The sequence below is a fragment of the Tachysurus vachellii genome, chromosome 2 (assembly GCF_030014155.1).
Source record: "Tachysurus vachellii isolate PV-2020 chromosome 2, HZAU_Pvac_v1, whole genome shotgun sequence".
Lineage (NCBI taxonomy): Eukaryota > Metazoa > Chordata > Actinopteri > Siluriformes > Bagridae > Tachysurus > Tachysurus vachellii.
The window spans coordinates 10,837,688-10,858,820 of NC_083461.1; the positions used below are offsets into that span (position 1 = coordinate 10,837,688).

The window sequence follows — 21,133 nt, forward strand, 5'->3', positions numbered from 1 at the left end:
GTTAACTCTTTAGAAAAGGTTAGAGTTCCCTCATGGCAAAGTTTTTCATGAGAAAACAGTGTTATGTCATATACAGAACTTGTGTATTTAAGTATGTTGTGTATTTAATTGTGTTATAATAAGATACTGTATAATCCTCAATAGTTACATTATATTTTATATGAAACTGCTCAGTTATAAGAGACAAACTGTACTTTTTCTAACCTCTGAAGATAATTCTGCGAATCTAAAATTTCTGGCCGTCACCATAACATTGTAATATAGTATATTTTTATCTTGTGCGGAAAGAATTGAATTGCTAGCAGAGAAGGAGTGTGTGCCCACACTATCCAGTATAGACTTTTTTTTGTCTCGTGTTTCACATCTAAATCAAACTTTTTTTTTCCCCTTCATACCTAGCCTTTTTCACTGTCACATCTGACACCACCACAATGTCAGTGGATCTTGAGGGAGTAATTTATCATTATGTGGGAACAAGTCATAAGTATCTGAGATGGAGCTCATACATCACGGTCATGTTTACCTGTGGAGGATTCGGGTTGAGTTTTATCAGCAGCTTGCTGTGCTCTGACACACTGCAGCACAGAAAGAAGATTGTGATTTGTGTGCAGTTGGAAAAAGGAGTAGTATACTTATTTCATTTACATTATTTTTATGATCTGTATCAGTATTACAGAAAGCTACTATAATGTGTATAATAGCAAGACACTGTTATAAAAAACAGGTCATAATAAGTAATTATACGTTATGCAATGATTAAATATAATATTTAATTATTTATTAATTCACAAAATATCTGAAAATGCAAAAGTGTGATTATCACATAAACTAGCACATGTATTAAAAATGTGAAAAGATATTTGTTGGTCGTCTTTAATAAATATGTTATTTATGAGCTTTACTTCAGGTCCTGAGGAGGTTAGGGCTGGATGATGGGAGTCAGAGGCCAGATTGACATACACATCTGTCACTGTACAGCATGAGTAGAAAAACAAATCTATCCCCATCCAATATGTCAGTTTGACTACCCTCAGGAACGCCATATGTCCCTGCAGGGACACCTCATGGAAAGTGCCACGTATACCATCACTCGGAAGAAAAACACATGTCTGGACCCGACAATAGAGAGAAACAGCAAAAATGACAGATATGTGATGTAATGAACTGTGACATCTTTCTCCTCACTCTCGGAACAGATTAGGGAACTGTTTGCTACTTGCTGTGAACACTGATCATTGTATTAATTTGTTGAACTTTTGATTGACAGCTGTAAGTTACACCTCAGTGTAATTCTAGCGATTTTTGTACTTTCCCACCTACAGGCACCTTTCAATTAATACTGTACTCTTCCATCCTAATTTGCATATCACTGTGGAGTCAATAAGTCACTTAAACAGTGATGAAACACAATTAAACAAGAGCCCTTCACTAAGCTTCAATTAACTACCAATTTACGCTGATTTTCATCAGAGTCACAGTGGATTTAAAAAAAATCCCAATGTTTGCCTTAATATATTCTTCAATTATTCATTTTCAATCTGCTGTCCCAATAATTAACATTTCAATCAACAAAGGCCCAGGTGAAAAAAAGATTAAATAAGTCAATGAATAATAGATCATGTAAATCAGTGTAGGTCAGTAATTTTTATCATTGCAACAGTTGCTTAACCTGTAAAACCTTGTGGTACATATTACAAATACACCAACTGTTATATTCTTACTAAAATCATGAGTGCATAGACATTTTGTCCAAGTAAAGTCTGAGGACAGGGCTATACTTTTTTCGGGTTAATAGCATTTTGTGCGTCAATGAAAGGTGAACTCATCTATCCTGCACACTAAAGAGCCCAGGTGGGGCTCATTACTTCGTTTAGGTGAAGCCTCATTAAGCAGGACCCTCGTTGGCCCCACTTTTCCTGAGAGTCTGCAGTCACCAATATGACAAAGACACTGAAGTATAACTGTGGACTGCATTTCCGTTCACTTAGTGCTTTGGCTGGTAGTGGGTATAGTCATTTTGGCAAAATTGTGCCTTCTTCCATTAACCTGTTAAAGTTCCATCAGTGGATCCAGAATTACTTACCTCCATGAGCAGATGCAAGTGTGTACAGACAATGGAAGGACATTTTTTTTCTGACTAGTCAACGCTACGTGGCTTTCTGGTTGACATCAGTACATCTTTTCTTATTGTGCCAGAACTTAAGCTCTCACCAGTCGCTATCCCACAACTCCTAGAGCACATTTGTTCCTCCTTGCTGGAGTGAAATTTCAGATGATGAATTCAGTTGCACTGGACACTGGAGACAGATTTTTTTTTTGACAGATTATATGGAGTACCTGCCATGGTCTCTGTGACTGGTTACTATAAAATTATAGTTTTACAAGTGCATTAAAAAAAGTTAGCTTTTGAATGCACCTACAGTAGCACCAATATGAGAATCTTACTGCTATACTGTATAGTACAGTCCTCTCCAAACCTTACTGCAATTCATTTATTTGTGATGTACACTAAAGATATTTAGTGCTATGAGTTGAGAGTTTAGGCATTTCCTTTTTGGTATTTACATGTGTGATAAACAAAACATTGAACCTTTTGTATCAGACCACTCAATTTTTAGGTAACCAAAAGTATAGGAACAGATACATCTTAGAGTAAATTAAAGTAAATAACACTTACCATTTGTTTGCATATCCCTTACTTGCAATAACTACATGAAGCCTGCAACTCACTGACCACCAAAATTACCAAATTGTTTTTCTTTTCCCTTTCGTGATGCCTTTTCAGGATTTTACTGCAGCCTGATTTAGTTGTTTACTTTGAGGGATTATTAACAGATCCTTTCTTTCTCCAGACTTTGGCCTTTGCATTCCATCACCATCTTGGTTCCAGAACTTTTGTGGCTTATCTCTGTATTTCTTTTTGTATTTTAATCTGGCCTTCTGTTTCTTACTGCTGATGAGTGGTTTGCATCTTGTGCTATGGCCTTTATATTTCTGCTCTCAAAGTCTTCTTCGAATAGTGGATTGTGATACTTTCACCCCTGCGCTGTGGAGGTTATTTGTGATATCACTGACTGTTTTTGGGTTTTTCTTCACAGCTCTCACAATGTTTCTTTCAGCTGGAATTTTTTTTTTGCCCATCCTGTTCGGTGTCTGTTGCTCAGTACAGCAGCACTTTTTTTTTTTCTTTCGCAGGAACTTCCAAATTTTTGGAGTGGCTATACCCAATGTTTGTGCAGTGCCTCCGATTGATTTTCTCTCTTTTCTCAGCTCCAAAATGGCTTGCTTCTTTCCAATAATCGGCTCTCTGATCCTCATGTTGGCTTATCCTTTTTAACGACAAATGCAGTCTTCACATGTGAAACTGAACGAAAAAGAGGAGTACATTTTCAAAGGTATTTATTGTTTAAACAAATAATCTAATAGAAACCAGAGTAACAAGATACACCTGTCAGTCACATGGATCCGATATTTTTGCTTGACTGAAAATTGGATGGTCTGATACAAAGTGTGCAAAGTGCTAGGCCATTTAACACATCTACATACTGTATAAATACAAGTGTTAAACTTTCTTCCCATATTTGTTTTTCTCTCAACCACAAAAGACCTTGCTGTTACTGTACTATGACAAATGACTGAAAAATAAGCCTTGAGTGTAAGGGGTTAATTTTACGAGTTTATTAAACCCTCTTGTTCCTCATCCACCAACTTTATATGGATTAAGGTGAAGGCTCAGCTACCCATAAGCTCTTATGAACTAAAATCATGAACAAAATAAAAAACCAAATATAGACTATATTTTCTGAAAGGTTTGAATAGATATGCTTGTGTAGAGATGGGATTAGCTGTCAAACATACAAAATGTAATTAAATTGTGTTGATATAAGCCTTATAGTTTCTTTGCCCCACCCATACTTATTATCTGTTCTTTTTTACTCAGATGTACAGGAATCTGTACTTATCTTCCTTTTTAACATGGATTTTATTCAGATCATTAAGAATTCTATCAGAGAGTCTTGCATACTGCAAAACATGCTCATATTAAGTGGGGGTTTTAATGCATCGGACAGCTATTGATGGCTCAGCACTATCTGTATTCTTGTAGTGTTATTACTGAACAGAAAAGGTTATTACTGAACAGAAAATACATTTTACAAGAGGTAAACCATCGGCATAAGCTAAGATTAGAAAAAAACAAACAAGCAAAAAAAAAAGGTCAAATGTACATTTATTTTTACTCAATCTTCTTGTCCCTCTACATCAGCAGAGAATCAGACAAATGTGTTTTACAGGGATAATATCTGAAAAAAGCAAAGTGATGCTGGGCGATTCTCAAGGTCAACCATATTTTTGTATCACTACAATACAGTCAGCACAGAAATTATTTCAACTGAAAACAGGAATAGTTTAATTTCTCCATCCTAATTAGACTGACCTATTCATTTTCATGTAAATAGTGATCAGCCTCCCAACTGATGGTAAATCATTCTGACAAAAAAGATCCTGAAGCTCTATTAATTGCATTAAAACATAATTAATATTCCAATAAATAAGCTGCAATACATGGTATTATTTTATCATGTCCTGTGGGTGTACAAATGTGCATTTACTTATAATTAGATCCATAGTTTTTTTTCTTTTAATTTTTCACATGATGTAGTCTGTATTTAAATTAATATACTACTAAAAGTTTGACAGTTGATTAAACAAACGTGAGAAAGGTATTAAAATCAACAACCATGAATTATTGCTTGTGCTTCTGACTAACCCATTAAATCAACATCTTACACACAAACATACACAATACTTCATTTATTTAATATTGTGTAAAATAGATAGCCGACATTTTATGAATTGAAACTGAACAGAAGCATGTCCTTGCCCACAAACAAAAAAAAAAAAAAACGCAACAATGAAAAAATATTTCCATTATAATTAGAATCATAGCATATTTCATCATCACATAAACAACATATGTGGAATCATCAAATTTTACCAGCATTCACACAACTCAGGACACATTTTAATAACAGACAAAATATTTACAGAATCGAGAGAGAGAGAGAGAGCGAGCGAGCGAGAGAGAGAGAGAGAGAGATGAGAAAACACATCTACAATATTGTTCAGACGCTTCAGGACTGACAAACAAACAACTAATCTGACAAAGTCCTACTGGTTCTTTCTTTTGTAGCAGTAAAACAATTGTGTCTCATGCAAGCTAAAGCTTAAAGACATTGTACTTGTCCACTTCACTGATGCTATGTGCCACTTGGAATCTTTGCATTTATCTGAATGAGTATGGGAAGAAAAAAATAACTGTTTTCTAAAAACAGTTAATCAAAATCAATATCACATAAGCATTTGGTTTGTTGTCCTACTTAGATGTTTTAATATTAAACTCAAAGATAGCTAGCTGCAGGGGGTCATCATGAAACAGCCCTGACAAGGTCTTTAATGGGTTCTGTTTTCCTGTGGAGATACCAGGCTCAGGTCAAACTTTCAAATCAATTTCTTATCAAACCAAGGATATTGGGAACAAAATAATTTAGGTTCAAATGAACTGTGTTGAAGAAGCTTTGGGCACCTAATTGAAAAGAAATAATTTCATTTAGAAATTGGTTTTCTGTCCTCTTTGGTCATAGCTAGATTGTGACAGTCTCCTATTAAAGCTTTGGATTAAAATGTGTTTTCTTATTCCTCATTATGACCAAATATATGAAGACTTGCCCTCAGTTAAAAACACAATTTCAAAGGCACATATAGTTCTACATTCCAGACTTAATCAATGCTTTATATAAATAGATGGTTTGTGTCTAGTTAATACATTTTAACAGCAGAACATATATTGCATTTGAAATGATTTTTTACCTTCATGATGCCAGCTTTTTACTAATAATGTTAATATGAATTTTTATTTAGAATAAAGCACATGATGGAAGCATACAATGTCTTTATAAGTTGTCTATATGGATTAAGGGGTTAATTTTACGAGTTTATTAAACCCTCCTGTTCCTCATCCACCAACTTTATATGGATTAAGGTGAAGGCTCAGCAACACATAAGCTCTTATGATCTAAAATCATGAACAAAATAAAAAACCAAATATAGACTATATTTTCTGAAAGGTTTGAATAGATATGCTTGTGTAGAGATGTAGCTGTCAAACATTTCAAATGTAATTAAATTGTGTTGATATAAGCCTTATAGTTTCTTTGCACCACCCCAGCATATTATCTGTTCTTTTTTTTACTCAAGTACAGGAATCTGTACTGATCTTCCTTTTTAACATGGATTTTAATCAGATCATGCCAAGCATTTGTGGACCCCTGACTGTCAGACTTATGTGATTCTGATACTGAAACCAAGTGGCCCAAACTTGATCCAGCATGACAATACCCTTGTGCACAAAGAGAGTTCCATGAAGACATGATTTGAACTAAAAGAACTCAAGAACTCAGTTTAGACTGGAAGAACTCATGTGTCCTGCACAGAGCCCTGACCTCAACCTCATTGAACACCTATGGGATGAACTGGAACACTGTCTGCACCCCAGGTCTCTTCGCCTAACATTAGAGCCTTACCCCACTAATGCTCTTGTGGCTGAATGAGCATAAATCTCCAAAGCCATGCTCCAAAATTTAATGGAAAGTAAATTCTGCATTAACAGACTTTTTCCCCCCATAACATTTTCTTCTTAATGACATTTTGTGATAGAAATATTACATCATGTACATCACTTTACAAATGCCTGTGCCAATGTTTTTCATACTCATTTTGTTTATATTTACTGATTCATTACTACATCAGTAAAAAAAAAATATTTCCAAACATTACTTTTTCAACTAAAATGAAATGTAACACAAAACATGTTAGAATATGAAACCACTTTTCAGACTAAATAAATGAATGCTGGCTTTCAGGTATTGCATGAAAAATATGCAGCAAGTCTGACAGTCAATGTCTCCAGAGGCAGTTTCTCCAAGATGCTTAGAAAAATTGACCAACCAGTTATTAAACTGCACAAAATAGACCAGAGACTACTGATGTATTTTAAAGGGCTGTCATGGCCTAATATTCATTTTTATAAAAGTTCTGTTTACTGCTCTTTGTAGATATTTTCATGTATATAATGCTTAATTTAATTTATTTTGAAAACATCTTTTTTGCTTTACATTATATTTTTATGTGCCATTGATTATGAACACTACTGTATGTAGTGAAGGCCAGCTTTTCAAAACCCGACATTCAACATCTTATGCTGCAGTGTTATTTCTGAACCCTCTGTGGTTTCCAGCTAATACACAAGGTCAAAAAAGTGTATTTTTCTGCTTTTGAGCAAAGGCTTCAGTTTGTTTCGTCGTTGTTGCGTAATAATTTCCTGCTTCCAATAAACAATTCTTTAAATGTTTCATTAAATGTTTCTTTAAATGTTTACCTCTATTGCTTCATGCAAAAGGGTTTTCAAACATAACTCAAAAAAAAAATAAAAAATGGTTAGGAGGTGGTACAGAGGGGAACTGCAATACTCTGCATTCTCTGGTAAGCATTGATGACAATTAGAGGGTGGAGATTTGAGAGTGAAAGCCAGACTTGAGATATGGGCTAGTGACATTCGAACGTTTTGAGTAGTGCATAATACTATGCTTTCATAGCACCAAGGCATTATGTGGAGCACTTTATGGCCATTTGGTGCTGGAAAATTGCTGCCAGATTGATGCCACATCAAACCAACTGACTCATATGAGGGTCTGACAAGTAGGTCAAAAATTCAGCATTGATTTGACATTAGAATTAGCTTCACAATTTTCACATCTGTTCAAGACAAACAGTTGTTGACAGTAAGTGTGAACACAACTGTGCCCAGGGATTTTGGTAGCAATATTAGCTTAAGCACATGCACATATGTGCACACCACGCAAATGTGTGTGTGCACACGCACATACACACGCACACAGATAATTAAACACACAGTACTGTAATGTTGTGGTAGACAGTCCGTTTCCAACCGAGGTCTGTGGGCTGAGAATCCCAGAAGCTCAAATCAGTATAATATAAGGTGACAGGCCACTATCATATTGCAAAATAAAGCCCAGACATTATGATTGGATTCTTAGAGAGTACTACTGCCTAGCAGGGAGAAAACTATAATAAAACTGCCTAATGTGATGAGGTTTGGACAAGGTTTGTATTAACAAAGACAGAAATATTTTGTGACTCCTGTGGACAGAGTAGTCAATTGGGTACAATATAATATAGAAAGTAATAGCAGTTGCTCATGAACTAACCAAGCAAGCACACACACTATGCCAGGATTAGTCTTTGTATTTTAGTGATGGCACAGAAAGTGTCACTACTTTCTGTCATTTAAAAAGTCAGATCTTACTTTGAAACATATCAATACAGTGTTCCAAGTGGTGCTCAATCAAGGCTGTGGAATCAATTGTATTTCAAATTGCTCAGTAAATTGCCCTCCATCACTGTAGCAGTAACAGCATTGTATCTCATTGTATTTGCATTTCCCCAGCATGAGAGCAGCTTCTGTAGAAAGTGGTACAGCACCCCATGAATGCTAGTTTAAATTTCTAAAAATGGACTCTCTGTAAAATGCCCCACAGTGGCAAGACTATACACATTTGAATTTTTTTTGTTTGTTTAATAGAAATGCTTTAATTGAATTTATATCATTTTGCATACAATTTCATTTAAAGCAACATAACTGAGAAAGATACAATGCAGGTTTGAGAGTTATAGGGGGCATGGTGGCTTAGTGGTTAGCACGTTCGCCTCACACCACCAGGGTCGGGGGTTTGAGTCCTTGTGTGTGTGGAGTTTGCATGTTCTCCCTGTGCCTCGGGGGTTTCCTCCCCCGGTCCAAAGACATGCGTGGTAGGTTGATTGGCATCTCTGGAAAATTGTCCGCAGTGTGTGATTGCGTGAGTGAATGAGAGTGTGTGTGTGCCCTGCAATGGGTTGGCACGTCCAGGGTGTATCCTGCCTTGATGCCCGAAGACGCCTGAGATAGGCACAGGCTCCCCGTGACCTGAGATAGTTCGGATAAGCGGTAGAAAATGAGTGAGTGAGTGAGTGAGTGAGTGAGTGGGTGAGTGAGTTTGAGAGTTAAGTTTCAGGCAGTTCTGTTGTAATCTATACCAAGGCTACAATTATGACAACTAGGGTTCTGTGCAAATTTATACAGTGCAAATACACTAATTAAATATATAACACTGAAAGCGTTTCCAATTCTAATGGTAATCAGTACAAAAAATAAATGTGATAAGGAAACATCAATCTATTCCTCAGACCCCAGAAGCCCAAATATATCTCACCATTACAAATAAACCAAGAAATAAAGGAAACAAATGTAATTACTGTATGGCATCCAATGAACCCGGAATGCAAACAGGAAACAGGCCAAGCCAAAAAAATAAAAAATAAAAAATCACACCTCAATGGACAAAAATTCAGTCTTACCAACAATCGCCTTCTTTTTCACACATTGGTTTCATGTACTATTACTAGTATCTAAGTTAAAATCTACTCCACAAAGGATTAGTCCAACAGGGTAAAGCAAAAAAAAGAGACCACAAAATGTAGGTCTTGCTCCAGGCCCCTTCCCAGATAATCCTTTTGCTGTTTGAGAGAAAAAAGACCCCCACCTGAGCAGCTAAGATGGCCCTACATGGACCTATATGGAGATTAATGCAGCTCTCTCCAATCAAATATCCTTGCCATGAAAATAAGTAGAACTTAAACATAAACTTACCTACATCACAAATATTCCATGAATATTTACAAATGATCTCTTACCAGTTAATACCTGCTTGGATTCAAGTAAGCATAAGTCTTAATGTGGATGTGTGTGATTCAAACTCACAACCTTCAACTAAATATCAAGCTTTAACCAATAAGCTGTGATTGGACGGATAAGAGCAACTGTTATAGAACCCTTACCAACCTACCACAGGGAAAAAATTCACTTTTTATTATGCCTGGCCCAACAGTAATCTTTTCACAATTCTGTCATAATGGTCTGTTTCTCATTTCCTGTTCTTGTGTTTTTGTGCCACTTGGCCCTATTCAGACTTCCTGACCAATCATTCAGTTCTACCTTCCACAGTCACCAAGACAAAATTAGTGCAATTAGTACAATTATCAGCCTTGAGCTTTAATTAACTAAAGTGTACCTTCTGATGTGTTAGTCATGCAAGACTTCATGATTTAATGTGTGTCCTTTTAATAGGTACTGGCAAGACTAAGGCACTAGCACTGACACAGAACCTGTCATACACTTCCAGCTTCATCCAGTTCTTTCGCTTCTTCGTAGTTCTACTGCTTTTTGTGGTTAGTGATAGAGCATTAGTATGTACATTGTAAGACTCTGGCAATTGTTGGGCGCAGCTGTGTAGGCGAAAAGAAAAGAAAAATAATAAGGAGAGTTTATGATTTATTATAGTGAAACACGACCAGTTGATTATATTACACATAAAATATGAGAACGGCCTCTGGCCAAAGCAGCCTAATTACCACCTAATGTCATTTAATGGTCATAATTCCTAGCCACAATATAAGCAAAGTAAATGTTTAAAATGCTGCTTTGTCTCTCGTTCTCATTTTCATTCTCATTCTTGTTTTCATTCTCTCTCTCTCTCTCTCTCTCTCTCTCTCTCTCTCTCTCTCTCTCTCTCTCTCTCTCTCACACACACACACCCACACACATTTATGCTTTCATTGATTCATTATCTCATACAATCAATATGTCCACTGATCAATTTCTTGAAATTATTAAACCAAAATGCTTCAACAATAAGTCCAATAAGATAAGGCATGGCTCATTTGAAGGTAGGAGATTCTTTTATTAAATACACTCATGGTGTGATCATTGAACACTTTTTAGCGTATTTAAAAAAAAAATAATAATAAAAATAAATGTGCACATTAATATGTCAATTAGTGTGTTTAATATGGTTTGCTAAGTTTTGCTTCCTATAAATAAACAAAACAAAGTTTTTTCATTTTGTTGCCTCTGGGAAAGTTATGCAAGGAATAAATTCAGTAATACAGAAATACAGGAGGCAATTTCTAATGTAAATTGTTTAGATTAGATATGCATAACTATTTTCATGTTAGGGCTGTTAGATTGTTTCCCCAGATACTGATTACAGTCAACCTGAAAAAGAAGGAAAAGTTAAAAGAAAACCCATGTGTTGGTGTTATATTTTACATGCTAGCACCAGCATGTTTTATTAAATAGTCTCATAAAATTCCATCTTCATTATTTGGAAATGTTAATTTTCGTTTGGAATCTTGAGTTTCCTACAGATTTGTCCAAGCGAATCAAAAGTGACCTAAAATCACATCCTTAGCAGTCCTTAATCCATTTTGAAACCCATTTTTTGTAATTTGTTATTTCTGTACTCCCTGATTAAGTAATTTTATTTTCTCTGTGATTTATTACCATTGTGAGATGGTGCTTCTCTGAGGCAACCAACTACTTAGGGTCCTAGATAAAGGTGGATTCATTTTTCAAGCTAATACATAAATTAGTAAATTAGCGTAATATGTGAAGAATGACATTTTCCTGCATTTCTAGACATGGTTGTGCTCTTTGTATATCATTGCAAGCAATGAGCATTGACCTATGAGCTACTGCTTCCTAACGTAACCTACATACAATATCCCCAACACGGCAAAAGACCCAAAAGCAAAAATGATGCCGAATTGTTCCCAAAGCATGACCAAGTCCAATCACCCATGGTTGGAAACAACTGATCACTTCAAACGATTCCAGCTGGCAGCTGATGGATGTGGGATAAAAACACTGCTGCCTAGAAAAAAAAGATGGATCTAGTGTGTCTAATTTGTGTATTAATTTTCATTTCTTTTTTCTTCCTACTCAGAAACCCCTGAGGAAACCAGCTTGGTAGTGAGAACCCTGTGCATGTGCAAACAGCTGCCTCACACCTTAATGCTACCACTACACCCACCTCAGGCACAACAACCTGGATCTGTCTTTATTCTCCTTCCCTTTCTTCTTTCATCAATGTATATATAAAACATCCTTCTGAGGTCAACTGTTTTATCTGGGTATTTGTGTCTATTATGCGCATGGATAATGTGCTTAGTAACACATAAAAAAGAAAAATTGTTACTTATATAGTAATGGATAAAATGAACGATTTTTCTGATAAAAGAAAAATACTGTTAAGCACTGCACTACAGAATTTTGTTCATTTATTTTAAAAGCATCAAAAAATCTTATGCAATGAAATATATATCAGAAATAATTCAACTTTCCACTCATACAAAATTGGACTTTTGTTACATTCTGTGTTCTATAGTTTATATTTCGACTATAGGTGTTAATGAGTGTGTGTGTGTGTGTGTGTGTGTGTAGATATATATATATATATAATGGAATGTATATATTTATAAAATATGTGTGTGTGTGTGCGTGTGCGTGTGTGTGTGTGTGTGTGTGTGTGTGTGTGGTGTCTTTTGATGGAGAGGGGTCCAAGGTATAGTCCCGCCTCTTGCTCAGTGTTCCCAGGATATTCTCTGGATCCGCTGTGCCCCTCTACAGCAAAAGCACTTACTGTACGATGAATGAATGAAAGTTCTGAGAAAATTTAATCTTAGTATACACAGAAAACTATGCAGAGGAAAAAGATAAGACAATCTTGAGCAAGAGATATTTCATTTAGTGCTGGAACATAAGTAAACACTCAAATTTTGAAAACTGAATTAGTTTTATATTATATTATATTTTTATTAATGCAATATTCAGCATTCAGTATTGAATTAGCGAGGTCAAATGGAACAAAAAGGTTGCCATGACACATTCATGTCTTGTACAAGGTTAATGTATCTGTTGTTCCATTCTCACAGACACTGGCAATTTTTATTCACATACAGTATAACAACATTTAATTTTAGATCTATTTATTTGATTGGTCAGTTGAAGGGTTGACATTTAGTATAAGTGAACTGGGATTTGTTGGAGTCTGTTTTACTTCACTTGGGACTTCTAAGATTGAAATATGAAGGCACACAATTTGACCTGCAACACATTTAATGTGAAACAAATCATGTGTACATGTGTACAATGTGTACAAATCAATGTGAGCTAGCTAGTCAGCTATGTGAAATAAATCAAATGTAGCTTCTTCTGAATCTAGTGGAGTGGCCACAAACTGAAAGAGAATTCAAAGAGAAAAAAGAGAATCCAATCCTCCATTGGATGTGAGAACAATAATAAGTCCACTGGTTAGCAACATGAAGAGACAGCCATGGATTAGTGTCTGCAGAAGGCAGAAGCGTCTAACTTCAGACACTTGGCCTAAAGCAGCTAACCACAGCTACCTAGCTTGCAGGGAAAACACGCTGCTGTAAAGATTTCACTCAGCATCATTAGTATGTCAGGATATGCCCTGTACTCTGATCCCAGTGCAGTCATCCCCCAGGTAGCCTGCATACTCCATTTCACTTCTAATTATTTAGCTGCCACAAAGCATGACAAACTCATACTCATGTCCGAACAACACCTGCTGTGGCCTCAACTCCCTAAACCAATTGGTCTTCTTTCATTTTCCTAGAAGACCAGCCTCTCTCTCTCTCTCTCTCTCTCTCTCTCTCTCTCTCTCTCTCTCTCTCTCTCTCGCTCTCGCTCTCTCACTCACTCTCTGTGTGTACATGTGTAAACCTACAATGACAGACACTGTTCTCTTAGTGTCATTTTTAGTGAAAAGTAATGTGCTTTGTTTACTCAGAATGTGAGTGAGTGTTTGTTTAGTGGATTTAATTACATATACGGGGCTGTAGGTGAGCCTCTCAGTCCTCCATGTGGATGTCTCAGATCATCATTATGTGTGTGAATTACTCAGATAAAACAATTGGGGCCAAAGACTTGGTCTGTTGTGCTCCAGTTTCCCATTCCAGAGGTTATTTATTGTTAAATAATTAACTTTGTAGTCATACATTTGATTGTGGATAGTGTCTGAGGCTAACTAAATTTTAGTTAGAAAAAATTTAAGTACATTTGTGGATGATGCGTTGAAGACTTTTTGGATGTGACTGATGAAATTAAGTCAAATGTTGAACTCTGACTGTTATTATACATTTTGATCAAATGGATACTTGCTTTACTAGTTAAGTGAAAGTCATAGTTGCTTATTGCACTGTCTTCAGCTTTTTGGTGAGAGGTTAATAAATGTTAGAAGAGAAAAGATTTCCTAGTACAATATATGAGGCCCTATGCCAACTTTTCATCGAAAAACAACTATAAAATACAAAGTACAACCCTTCATCAAAGACCTTTCATTTTCCCCTGGTTCTTGAGAGATAACCATTATAATTACATGTGATTACAGACCCTTTTGTTAAGAGGTCTCTAACAGAGTTCAATAAGAGCTGAATTGGTGAGAAGCCAATTACATATAATGCATGCATTTAATATTTACTTACATTCAAAGGAAATCCTGTTTCCTTCACCGCAATCTTGTCTCAAAAACATGTGATTTCACAAAATCTGGTCAATATTATTGCTATTCAATCAACACAAAACTAGTAAACAATAATCTTTAAATACAGAAATTGTATATCATTAACATTTGTAATACAATAAAATATCAATGAAATTAATTATAAATAAAGTCTATAACACAAAAGAGCTACTGTAAATGCAACTGTGTAAAATAGGCTACACTATGACACTTCTATTTGTCTCAACACTGTGGCTATAGCACTGGGTTTTCTCTACAGGTGTGAATTTGACCCAGATGTTAGACTAATAAGATGTCTTCATATAGATTTGTTATCCAAAATTGAATGAACTAGATCTCTCATATCCTGCATTTTAAAATATATTATAATATAGTATATTAGCAAAAGAATATATAAATATATTCTTATGATAATCCTTCATATATGATATATGTGTGAACTGATCTTACTTGACTTTTTTGTGTATCAAACAAACAAACAAAAAACCAAAGGCAATTATTTAATATTTGGTTATTTCTGTCTTAGACTGCAAGTCCCTGCAGCGGATAGTGAGGACAGCTAAGAAGATCATCTGAGTTTCTCTTCCCTCTTTCACGGACATTTACATCACACACTGCATTCACAAAGCCAACAGCATTGTTGATGACCTCAAACACCCCTCCCACACTCTTCACCCTCCTGCCATCTGGAAGAGGTACCGTAGCATTTGGGTTCTCACAACCCGACTGTGCAGTAGTTTCACCCACAAGCCAACAGACTCCTCAAGAACCAGAACTGAACTGTTACTGAACACACACACACACACACACACACACACACACACACACACACACACACACACACACACACACACACACACACACACACACACGCACACACAAACACACACACACACACAGGCACAGACTCACTCAGCTGCTTTTTTTTGCACACCACATTTCAATACCTCATCAAACTGTTGCCATTACATACATAAGCACTATCTTTTGTCTTGCACTGTTTGCACTAGGTTGCACATAATGCACTTTTTGTGGCTACGACTACTACTTTAGTCCTTAGCTCTGTGTTGTTTTATGTAGCTTTATGTCTTTTATATAGCACCATGGTCCTGGAGTAATGTTGTTTCATTTCACGATTTACATTTACATTTTTGGCATTTAGCAGACACTCTTATCCAGAATGACTTACAATTTATTTCAATTTATACAACTAAGCAATTGAGGGATAAGGGCCTTGTTTAGGGGCCCAGCAGTGGCAGCATTGTGGACCTGGGATTCAAACTCATAATCTTCCAATCAGTAGTTCAACACCTTAACCACTAAGCCACCACATCCCTTTTTACTTTATCCCTTTTTACTTTTACTGTGTCAGCTATATATGGTTTAAATGGCAATAAAAGCTTCTGGACATGACATTAGGATTAAGGGACAGACCGACTGTAGAACACTATAACATTCAACTATCTTAAATCAATATACCCTCTTACTGTGAGCAAATGTCTTTCTGGTCATTAATATACTTAACACAATGATAAAGCTTATAGAATTATTTTTGTCTTATTTAGTTTGTGTGGTGGCCTGAGAAACCAGTGGTTAGAACAATGCTATATAGAACAAAGACAGAGCTACATAGAATAACACAGAACTAAGAACTAAGGTAAATTAGTCCTAGCCACATAAAGTGCATCTGTGCATCCTGGTGCAAACAGTGTGAGACAAAAGACAAAAGACATTACACAAAAGTAGCGTGGACCAGAGTACATACTGTATATTCTATGTGAACTTTAGAAAGAAAGAAAGAAAGAAAGAAAGAAAATCAAAGAAAGAATGATAGATAGAATAAACTTTATTTGAAACGCCACTCAGTTGGCTTTTTGCATTATTTGTGAAACAACAGTGTAAACAACAGAGAAAAGTAAAATCAGTCAATGTTTTGCCATATAGATGTTTTGTTGGTGTTGCATTTTCTTGCTTCATTTTTCTTTTAAACTTTTAAGGGTATAGAAACTAATAACTAATGTATATACAGTATAGTGCTATCGGTTAACATAGGTAAATTCTGATTAAATCCACACTTTCCCTCAGAGCTGTGGTGTTCAGTAAACACAATGGAAACCTTGAACGTTAAACCAAACTTTTATTTCTTTCTCTTTTATTGTAACTTCTCTGCAGCACAAATCATCCTAACAGTACAAGGTTCATATAACATAACATAACATATGTAACACTGTAACAGATCATAAATAACATTATTTTATTCGGTTTTCACAAACCCGTTCTGCATATATTCACTTCCCTCTAATGTTTTATTATATTCTATTGTCCATGTATTCACACATTAAGAAAAATTCCTTGTATGTATCACATTCTTGAAAAAGTAAAAAAAAAAACTGATTTTAATTTTGAATGATAAAGTAATCATTTTAAATCAAAATTTAAATGCAAAGAAATGTGAATTATAATGTATAATTATTAAAAAATAGAATATATTACAAATTCTTATAGCTGCATGTGCTTTTATTTTACCCAGCATCCACAGTACAAACACATACTAAAAATGGAATGTTTGCAAACACTGAGCTTAAAATGAGTTTTGACATTAATGTAAAAATCCAATCTCGACCAGGTGCCAGTGGATATTATTTGTTGATGGAGTTTTGTGTCAGTCCATTAATAAAGAAACCTGTTTTGGCTTAGCTGCTCATGCATATATGAACAGATGCCACACGTCAATACAAACCTATTCCATCAATTTCAATTTGCTTCTGTAAATCAATATAAAATCCAGGTAACATTTTTAGCAAATGGAAGAGACTCAATCAGACCAACCTTGATATACAAGCATTGGATTTCACCTAAAGCTAAAGTAAACTGACATGGATTCTATAGGGATTTCCTTCTATCTGCTCCTCTGCCACATATATTAGTAGGATTGACATATTTATAACTTTGATTGATGCTTTATGGGCTGGCAATTCATTTTTAGGTAAGTTGCAGAAATATAACTATAGTACATGAATGATGTATTTCATTAGTAGTCTAAAACCATTCCACTGCTGTCCATGGGAGAAAACCAGTGGTGCGTTTATATTTTCACCTAGTCATCCCAGTTATAATTGGTCTCTGTGTTACAAAGTCTGTACTGATGTGTACAGAAAATGATGATATCTAACCATGCAATCCCTGATGCTTTTATTACTAATCCATCAGCTCAGAATATTGCATTGCAGTTCTCTTTGCTGTCTATTTTTTGTCAGACATGTTTTATGTAACTATTATATTGATATCATACCGTTAAAAAACAACCACTTTTAAGCATAGATTCAACTCCATAAATAAGTAAGATATTTTGCCTTTCACCATCTCCAAAGTCATTTAATCTCCTGAGGGCATTACATCAGAAATCGTCTGAACAAAAACTTCATTTCTATTTATTCTAATTTAGAGGTCAGTCTACAGTACATTGAATAGTATTTTTTTAAATGATTTTTCTGTCATTTTAGCTTACACCCTTTGAGCAACCTCTAAAGCCATTCAGTATTAAATTATGGTCATACCATGCATGAAAATTATGGCAGCGTTTTCCACATTTGGATAGGAACCCAGTAAAATCCGAAATGTGTTTTTTTGTCATCAGCTTTAACCATATTTAATTGCTTATTTTTAGATTAATTGTTCACTTCCATGTTTTATCTACTGTCTGCTTACACAATCTCTATTTACTCCATTCATTATCACACAAAGACCAGTCACTGTTACCTATATGCCAATTTCATTAGCAGACCCTGTGAAAACATTTTTGAACAGGATGTCTTGGGGCCAAGCCATTTAAACATCAAATAATTTAGACAGCATGCCCCCAGGAACATGCACATTGTTTTAAACCAAATGACAGAAAGGACTTCATCTCATTCCAGCAATATTTGAAAAAACCCCAGCAGTCTAGCCTCAGCATACGCCTAGATTTTCTTTCTCTATTCTTTAAATTATTTCATTTCGCTGGTTGAAGCCTAAGGCATGGTAATTTGAATAGCGAAGAAAATTATAATCTAAAAAATATATAATGAGATAAATTTGTAGGGTTTGAGCTACAGAAATGCAGGGTCTTAAATCAAGGATTGGTTATGTATAGCGGAAATCATAACCTATTATGAACCTTGTTCATAACCTAATCCCACAGTTATATACACCCTAGTTTGTAACCTTTTGGTTTGATACACTCTGAGCATCTATCTTACCCTTTTGGCTTTCCACAATACTTATCATACGTCCTCAGTTTTGTATTTAGTTCTATATAGTTTTTGTTAGGTTATGTTCTTTATAGGCTATGAATTCACCATTGAGTAATAGGTTGGAATAATGAAATATTAAAAGAGAGATTCTTTGTCATTTGTTATTTATCATTGTTTCTACATCTGTGGATGTGCCATCAGAGTAGTTTCTGAGCTAGAATTTTAATTTACAAGTCTTTGCATTATGTCAAGTAAAAAGGTTTTTTGTCATTTTAACCATATATAGTTGGTGCAGTATAAAGTTAAAAGAAATACAGTAACATTCCTCCTGGACATTGGTGCTAGATAAAATACAGAGCTACAACACAGAACTATGTACACTACACAGTCCTACATATGTGCAAATAGTGCAAGACAGACAGTACAATACTATGCAATAAACACTTTTTCACAGTGCAGCACAGACAAGTACATAGTCCTGTAGTGAATAAAGTGCAAGTAAAAACACTATGGATGTAAACATAAATGACATCCAACAACAGACTGTAGCAGCATGAAAAGTAATGTGCAAGAATTGAAACAGGAGTGCAGAGATGTACAGTACAGTTCTGTCATGCTCAGAAACCCAAATGAAGTGTTTTTCCACTTATTATCAGACTGTCAAGATGATTTTCATCAGAACTAGTGGACAGCACATATCAAAGATATCATAAGAATCATACCATGTCCAAAAGTGCATTCCACCAGACAATAACAGACAGCACTCATAATTAGTGCTGAGAACATTTTTTACCACATACCAAGTGTGACAAAACGTATAGTGCGTTTAACAATAAAAAATATCTCAAAGCAGCTTGAAAGAGATTTTATATTTCTTTTATTTTTGTATTTCATATCACTTTATATTTGTTAATGCATCATTTATTTGAAATGCTCAGTGTGCAAATACAACTCTCTACTAAGGATATGCATCCTATTCTGGCAAATTATATATATATATATATATATATATATATATATATATATATATATATATATATATATATATATATATATATATATATATATAAAAAAGCATTGAAGATTGGGTTGATTGTGCACTGAGGTATATTTGTCCATAACATCTTTCTCTGCCCTGTCTGTGAACCATGTTTGATTGTAAGTCATCTATTTCTTTGCAGACAGACCAAATTCTGTCTTTTGTGAATTCACCAATCCTGGCCACAGGACAGCATGTGCCTGCTACTGAATTGCGTCAGCCTGGTACGTTGGCAACTCTTAGAAACAGAAGGTTAGAAACGCTTTGCCCTCTTCTAGATCTTGCTTGAACATGTCGGATGTATAGAATGAACGGATGTATAGAATGTAAAATATAACAGTCGTGTTGTTGGGCCACATTAGTATGTATGACTCACATGTATGAAAACGTTATCTTTCCAATCATAATTTTTAAGAAAATTGTCAAGACTTGTCTTTCCACCACCATTTAACAATCATTAAATGAGTTTGCAAGCTAATTGTTTGTTCATGGGGGCTTTAATCTATATTTTTTCTCTGCCTTTATTTTTGTGATTCTGCACAGTAGTCCTGAGTTTTCTCTGGTTATCTTAGTCTCGTCATTAATTTTCCTATCTGTGTTCTGTTTATGTACAGTATCGTTTGACCTCTGCTAGCCAGAGTGGATTTTTAATATGGATTTAAATTAATCTGTCTACTTGTCCTTTTTTCCACGGCCATAGACCAAAGGAAATGAAGAAAAAAAAGCAACCATCTTGTAGTTTTTAAATAGTCCTTCACTTTATTTTTTATTTTATTTTTTTTCCAAAAATGATAAAAAGAACATCCATATTTGATGTTCTGTATTTGCATACTATTGCATACTATAGGAGATTCATAATTTAAAATGAATTTCCAATATACTTTATGCTTTACCATTACTAGGATAAGCATGGTGGTCTCAAATAATACATGCATTATGTATTTGTGCAAAACAAATATCCCAAGACTTATCTAGAAAAGCTGCCACTCAGGCAGAATTAGCATCAGGTGAGAAGAACAAACTGAATTCAATTTCAGGAAAAAGACAGAAGAAACAGCCCTTTCACTGTGTTGCTACAGATTGACAGGCATCAGACACCATGATGTCTCTAATTTTTACTCTGTGATATCAACCTTATAGTGTGGGGCAGTCAAAATATTTTTCAAAATATGTACAATGATTATTCCTTGACTTAATTGAATATGTTGTACTGGAGAAATTGTGAGCATTTTTCCTCATTGTAATCTGAAATCTTCTTCAGATATCAACACATACACAGCCACATGTTTAATGCTGTAAAAATGAACAAAGAGTAATGCTATAAATGTTACTTGTGTTAGATCTGTTTATGATACACACTTGCA

General features: G+C 35.1%; 1 long non-coding RNA gene across 1 annotated transcript; it reads left to right on the forward strand.

Moving 5' to 3' along the window:
* Positions 1 to 2,994: 2,994 nt before the first annotated feature.
* Positions 2,995 to 15,697, forward strand: LOC132859298 (uncharacterized). The gene is made up of 3 exons (XR_009649727.1): positions 2,995 to 3,395; positions 11,898 to 12,042; positions 15,025 to 15,697. It is a non-coding gene; the product is annotated as an uncharacterized LOC132859298 (long non-coding RNA).
* The last annotated feature ends 5,436 nt before the right edge of the window (positions 15,698 to 21,133 follow it).